The 7,384-nt window shown below is 46.6% G+C and overlaps 1 long non-coding RNA gene across 1 annotated transcript; it reads right to left on the bottom strand.

Moving 5' to 3' along the window:
- Positions 1-303: 303 nt before the first annotated feature.
- On the bottom strand, positions 304-3,530 carry LOC149326030 (uncharacterized). Its single transcript, XR_016286343.1, has 2 exons — positions 3,013-3,530; positions 304-402 (listed from the first exon to the last, which is right to left on the bottom strand). It is a non-coding gene; the product is annotated as an uncharacterized LOC149326030 (long non-coding RNA).
- Between the last annotated feature and the right edge of the window lie 3,854 nt (positions 3,531-7,384).

Below are 7,384 nucleotides of genomic sequence, written 5' to 3' on the forward strand. Positions count from 1 at the left end.
TGTGCCCAGGGGCAGATTTATAAGTCACGCTTGGAGGGGGCGGTCCCATTTAAACCATGTCTACGTTTTTTATAAAGAAAAATGGGGTTCAGCATTGTTTTCGAAAGTGAAATTTCTTTTTTTTTTTTTTGGTGTGTGTGTGTGGGGGGGGGGGGGGCATAAATTCGCCCCTTGCTGAGCCTCTGCGTTCTCTTTGCATATGTGCCACGAAGGAATGAGACATTCCTCGGCACTTTAGAAAGCCTTGGGAGTCCTCCAGGGCAGAGTATGAAGAATTGAGCAACCCATGCATTTCTGCACTACTGCAGGACTGAAAGAGCATTTATTCTGTCCAAAACTGCAAACACATCTTGTAGTGATGGAATCATTCTTGAAAGGTAGGTGTTTGCCACTTGATCTTGGCTGGAAAAGAAAGAACAGCGAGCCATAGTCAACATTTGTCCACACCTGTGGATAATGCTTAACCAAAGTTCAACATGTAAGCTTTAGTACACCTTCAGTACTACTTAGAAATGAATATTTTGCTAATGAGGCACACCTATCCTATAGCCAAAGGACATGCCTGTATGTTGCACTTGTGTGCAAGACAAGACAAGATCTGAAAGCTGGCTTCAACACCAGTCTTCATGTTTGTGTTTCTCTTTCCCTGTATTAGATGAGTCTAGGCATTGACTACTGGCCAGATATGTACCCTGTTTTAGTCACAGTTTTTGGTTTTGCATTATATGTCATATGATTCCTATGTACAGACAACTCTCTTCTACAATAAAGTCTAAAGTTGTGAGTCAGTGCTAGTCATGTGTTCCCTTCTATTTATATATTTGTCGCTTTTTGATGCCATTTGCTTATCACAAGCTCTTCTAGACAATCAAAATACTTTGGAAATGATATCCTAGTTCACCAGTACTTTATTAGAGTGATTAAGTAAGAGGCAAAGCTCGGGAAAAATGCAGTCAACGTTACCTAAGGATAAGTGGAATGATAAGGCTAAGAAATTTTCTGGGACAGCCTGTTCATGGCAATTGCAAGACAATCACTGCACTGCAAAAAAAGTTTTCCCCTGCAATAAAATTAAACACTGCTGCTCAACATCCCCAAATTGAAAGCCACTAAGATTGTGTCACAAAAGTGCTTCAGACGAATTTCCCACACAAATTAAAGCTCCATACCTGACTTTCCCTTGTCCAGAAATGAAACTTAGAAATGCTAAATTATGAATCCTCACAAAAATTTCCCACGCATTTTTGTGCAAAGGAAAGCATTGGCAGCATGCAGCGTGTGAAAGTAGCATGCAGGTTCCAAATAGACATGATTAAAGTTCTGTGTCCTCCGGTATCCCAAAAAATGCTCCACGTATGTTTTGAACTGTCAGATTCAAGATGTCTGGTTAAGAAGCAAGCACGTTAAAGTAAGAAAGAATCACTCTTAGGCAATAAGTTCACTTATGGCAGGCATGCGCTTCATTTCTGAGTGTCCCTTTTGAAATCCAGTATGCTTTCAGAGTTCAGTACATCTACTTTTCCCAAATTTTATCAAATATTACCACTGCATGCGCAAAAATACCATACACAAGAAGTAACATCGCTTGGGCACGACTACTTGGCCTATGAGTACTTATCTTTGTGAACACACACAAAGATTTACCTGAGGTTCTCTTTTGGAAGAAGCGTCTCCATATTGTATGAAGGTGGATGTTACTACAGTAAGTGCAACTCAAGAGCACAGCCGCTTTTCCCAGTCAAAGGACTCCCTTCCAGACAATGGTGTTGGCTGATTCTCATGGCCCCGCACCGCAACAGTGAGAGGGGTCTACCCAGACCATAGAGGGAAGGGATTACCCCCTTTCCATCTACCACTCCCTGCTTTGTCCACATGCGGGCGCGACAAATTTTGAAAGATCTCTTTCAAAATTTCAGTCATTTTCTGGGTACTGCAACATGCATGAATAAGTATTTAGGCATAACGCTGGCATCTGATTGTTCCTGGAACGCGCACATTGATGACTTGGTGCGCAGGGCAAGTAGAGCACTGAATTTTATACAACGCAATTTGCGATGTTCGCATGTCAATTTAAGAAACACAGCTTATCTGAGTTGCGTCAGACCTATTTTGGAGTATGGCTGTGCGGTTTGGGACCCTTCGAACAAGACGCTCACTGAGCACATTGAACGAATCCAAAACCGTGCAGCCAGGTTTGTCTTAGGACGATTCCGAAGGCGGGATAGCGTAAGTGCCATGAAGAATGAGCTCAACTGGGAACTACTTGCCTCTCGCCGAAGGAAACTAAGACTTAAACACTTATACACAATATTTCATAATAAAACCGGTATCAATAGAGAAACCTATCTGAAAGAGCCTCACTATGTTTCCAGGCGCACAGACCATAGTCTCAAAATTCGTGAGTATCACTCAAGGACTGGCACTTACGCAAACTCCTTTTTTGTTAAAACAATTGGCGAATGGAATCGACTCAGTAAAATGCAGGTGTGCTGTACCCACGAGGATGTATTTTTTTTAATGCTGTAACCCCTCTGCTGTAACGCCTATGGGCGGTGCGGGGTAACCTCTGAATAAAGAATAAAGAATAAATGACCCTATAGCCTGGTAGGGTGGCTTCACCATACAGCAGTGGTGTCACGTGAAGAAGGCATACGCCAAGCCGAAGATGAGTTTTTCTTTTCAGAACAAAATAGTTGTCAAGGAAGTTGACGAAAAGACAATAACATGCCTGACTAAGCAGTAACTTCCTATAACGCCACAGATAGCACGGCAAGAAAGATGTCACACAATATGCATACAAGTTTATTGTAATACATGTCTAGCATATCGTCCCTACCCACACACTTTTTTCTAGCTATGTCCAGACCTGCTACTGCATTTCGCTATATTGCGCTACATTCTGCATGGCACAATCAAGAAAGTTATGCCGCGCACCTGAGTGATCACACTGGCATCAAAAACCACGGTGCATACATAGGCAACGAACAAAATATATAAAATAAGTTAACCCACCTTAGTACTATGCTGCTGTATTGCGCGCTTTACATAATTTTTGGATCAGGCCTGTTGTTCTCGGCTCGAAACTTCTCTCGGCACGCTGAGCGACCGTGCTGCCTGCAGGCTGGGTTCTCGAACCTAACTCCTTGTGGCGTCTCGTGGTGGCGAGCAACCTGCGAAACCGCACGTTCAGTCGTGCACATCTCACTGAGCACCTTTCAAATGCACCGTTTCCTCCTCGCGAAAGAAAAGGAGCGCGCATAGACTGCAACTCCACTTACCGTTTGTGTCTGCCGAGCTTGCGAAGTAAAAAGACCGGCGCGTACAAGGATGAAAGCATTCCTTTCTCCATGGATGGAATCAACCGAGCGGCGCCATTTGCAAACAGAGACGCCCACAGTGGCGTTCCACCGTTGTCATGACAACGAAAATTGTGTTCCAACATCTACTGCTTAAGAAATATTTTTAGCATGTAAGAAATATAACTTGTAAAAATAATCCGCAACATTCACAAGTTTTCTTGACAAATGCGACAAAGCGCCAGACATGACGTGTGGGCGTTCCCAGCCAATCCCGTGTCCCTCTTCTGTATCCACAAGCAAACGGAATAGCGCGTCCCGGCGTAACCACGCTGTGCGTTTCAGCCAGGCCATGTCGTCCGACATGCACAAGGCAAGGCTGCAACGATTCGCTCAAGCTAGGAAACGACGGCGGGCTGAAGAAACGGATGAAGTTGCTTTCGCAATTTCCGGGCTTAACCAAGCTGAGCCTCTGCCAGTTTTTTTCCTCATTCTCCATGCTCGAGGTGTGCACGACATAGATTTGATTTAATTTGACATGGAACCGGTAAGCGCTTTCATCGACATAGTGAGCATGTCAATTACGTACACTCGGTTCCACATACACAGTTTTGGATCCGTAGAAGTTCCAACTTGAACCACTGTGCCATATAGAGTCGAGCCCACTCATAACGGCAGCAGACAAAATGAATGCTCGCTTATTAAGAACGGGTTCTGCGCTACCGTTAAAATGCGCATTAAGGCAATGGAAACTCGTTGCAGATACAACCAATAACCGCGGCCGAGCCATTCGGTTATAGCGAACGAGAAGACACCCGAAATTCACCCCCGTCACTGAAAAACCCGCGCGCCCAGGCCACCGCCAACCCGTCCGGAAAGAACATGTCGATCTGGAGAGGCAAGAAAAAGGTGGCATCGCAACCGCCGGCCAACCTCGCGCCGATAAGGTCAGTCATTGTCTGCGTGTGTGCAGGAAATGCAGGCAACCATTCCTAATGAAAGCAGAAAGGCGATGGGCGCGAGAGAGTGTCAGCCATCAAAGTGCTTGGCAGTGGATCAACTGGCCACGCTGGTCAGGCGGTATGCGTCGCCAGCCCCGTCAGCTTCACCTCTTGTGCTGCTACCACGCGAGTGCAGCCTTCCTTGCGCTGCACTACTTTCGTCGCTGCATGGGCCCAGATGACGCTGTCGAATGTGCCATGACATGTGGACTTGCCTCGGATGACTATGTTCGTGCAGACGACATCGCAGACCGAAAGGGTAGCCGAAGCGCTTGTCGAAATGTTTTCCCGTGTCGGAGTGCCCAGAGAGGTCCTCGCTGACAGGGGCACTAATGTTACGTCGGAAATAATGAAAGAGGTTAGCCGGTTGTTGTCGGTAAAACAGCTGCGTACCTCTCCCTACCACCCGATAGCGAATGGCCTAGTCGAACGGTTTAACGGCACGCTTAAACAGATACTAAAGCGCATGTGTCAGGAGAGACCGACCGATTGGGATCGCTACCTGGCTCCACTCCTGTTCGCATACAGGGAAGTACCCCAAGAAAGCCTCGGCTTTTCCCCATTCGAACTCTTATATGGGCGAAATGTGCGTGTGCCTCTTGCTGTACTCAGAGAGCTTTGGACTAATGCAACCATCCCTAGGGAGCTGCGAACCACGTACGAGTACATCCTTGCTCTACGGGACAGACGGGAGAATACCTGTAAACTCGTCCACGAAGAGCTAGAGCGCGCAGGAGAGCATTACAGCCGCTACTACAACCTCAAGAGCCGCAAACGCTCCCTCAAACCGAGAGAACAGCTTCTTATTCTCCTTCCCACAGAGCACAATAAGCTGCTCATGCAATGGAAGGGGCCCTTTTCGGTCATCAGCCGCCGGGGTGATGTCGACTATGAAGTGGATTTGGGCAATCTCCCAAAAAAATTCCATATCAACATGCTGAAGAAATACCAGAAAAGGAAAAACGACACCATTGTGGCCGCCGTTGGTGCAGTAAATTCGGCAGAGGAAGACACTGACGCTGGAGAGATAGAGCTTCCTAAGCCCTCCCAGACACAGTCTATCAAGGTTGTAAATATTTTCGACAGACTGACCAGCGTAGAGAAGAAGGTTTCTGGTTCAAACGGACCACCAGCCTTTGAATTTATAAAAGGAACTAAGTCCGCGAACAGCCGCGTTCTCTGCTGAAGTATTAAGCTTCAGGAATACAACTTCCGCGTCGAGTATATTAAGGGCAGCGAGAACGGGGGCGCAGATTACATGAGCCGGCTGGAATAGATGTTAAGTTGGCACTACCGCCTAGCTGCATTGTGTTTTTATTGGTGCAACGAAATCGTACATGATGTGCCTGTATATTTGTGCTTGTTTGATTGTTTCGATGATCAGTAACTTGTGGTATGTGCTCAGGACATGGATGCCGAACTAGAGTGTTGTGGTGCTGTGCGGGTTCTGATTGGTGCGTATGTGGTGCGTGAGCGTCATTAACCCTGATGAGTGGAGAACGATCCTCAGTGCATCGGATGGACCCAACTCCTTGCACCCCTCTGTGGGGCACAGTTGCGTCGTCACCAAGATTCGGCGCTTGCGGACGTCGAGAATATTCCGAGACAATATTCTTCAGTGAGGGGCAGTGTCACAAGCTGCCTCTCTTGTAGAGCGGAAGTTACGGGATTCCCCCGCCCCTCTGAGCCGCGTTTAATTACGGGATCTCACCGCCCCTCCGAGCATGCCTCACCATGATTCTCCTGGGCAGCGACCGGACAGCGCGCGTCCTTGACGACGGGGCGCCGCTCAACCCGGCGAGGGGATAAAAAGGCGGACCGCCGCCCGCCCTGGCCAGTGCGCTCTGGGGAGGTGCAGCCTCTCGGCTCACTCACGTTCGCTCGGGATCAACTGCTCGTTCTTCCTCATCTGGCACGACCGCCGCTACTGAACTGCGACGCGACATCCAACAAGAATGCCGTGAGAACTCCCTTTTTTTTTTGCAAAAGACTGTCGATTAATTGAACATTGTTTTCGCCTTTTGTTTAAACCTTGATCTGGCTTAGTATTTAACGTTTTGTTCTGTGCAACTCTTGCCCCTATTTACTATATCTGTAATATTTACTTTGCTATCGTTATCTACTGCTTTTATCGCGGTGTTTGTTCATTGTCGGTTTTTTTTTTGTTTGTTTGTTCGATTATTATGCAGTGTAATTTGGACTACTAGCTGTAAATATTCAATTGTTTGAAGGAACGGTGACTTGCTGTGAACTTATTCCTCAATCCCACAGCGACACACGTGCTTCACGGGTTGACCGGCCTAACTTTTAACTGTGTACTCAATCCTCATAGAGGGACGACGGGTAACCGTAAAGGGGATCCCGCGCCTCTGTTGACCGTAAAGGCGGGGGTTTGTGACAATGCCAAATTCAGCAAGGTCTTGAAGAATCCCAAATCTCCAGGTTGTGTCATATGTAACACAGCAAGACAGTGTTGTGTATGAAAGCTTTTCGGACAGTATTTTCAAGACGAACTAAGTGGTCGGTAGTGGAGCACGCCTTTTTAAAACCACATTGGTGGACATCGAGAAGCTCGCGGGCTTCTCACATGAAGGTTAACCTGATATCAATACACTTTCAAAGGATTTCTCTAGACAGCTGGAGAGAGCTCTGGGCCTATAGCTGCTAGGAGGAGTAGGTGGTTTTCCGGGTTTTAAAAATGGAACAATAATGGCTTTCCTCCAGGCTTCTGGCATTTTCCCCGATACTCAAACTTTGTTAAAAGATCTCAAAAGTACCTCTGAAGCCGGTTCAGAGAGACGGGATAGCATTTGATATTGTATTTCATCAGGGCAGGGAGCAGTTTGCTTGCACTGTGTGAATTTCTTGAACTCTATGCAAATTATTATAAGATTCAATTGTACCGCCACTTGTCGACAGGCTTTGATTTTCAGCTGTTTTTTTTGTATTTTAGGAATGATTCTGTGTAGTGAGATGAGCCGGACACTGCAGAAAAATATTCACCCAAAATTTCTGCCTGTTCTATATTTGTCTGTACACCAGGGGCTGGCACAAAGGAACTGTGAATGGGAAGTAGGTACCATTTAT

The sequence above is a fragment of the Amblyomma mixtum genome, chromosome 10 (assembly GCF_055824585.1).
Source record: "Amblyomma mixtum isolate Tamu chromosome 10, ASM5582458v1, whole genome shotgun sequence".
Classification (NCBI taxonomy): domain Eukaryota; kingdom Metazoa; phylum Arthropoda; class Arachnida; order Ixodida; family Ixodidae; genus Amblyomma; species Amblyomma mixtum.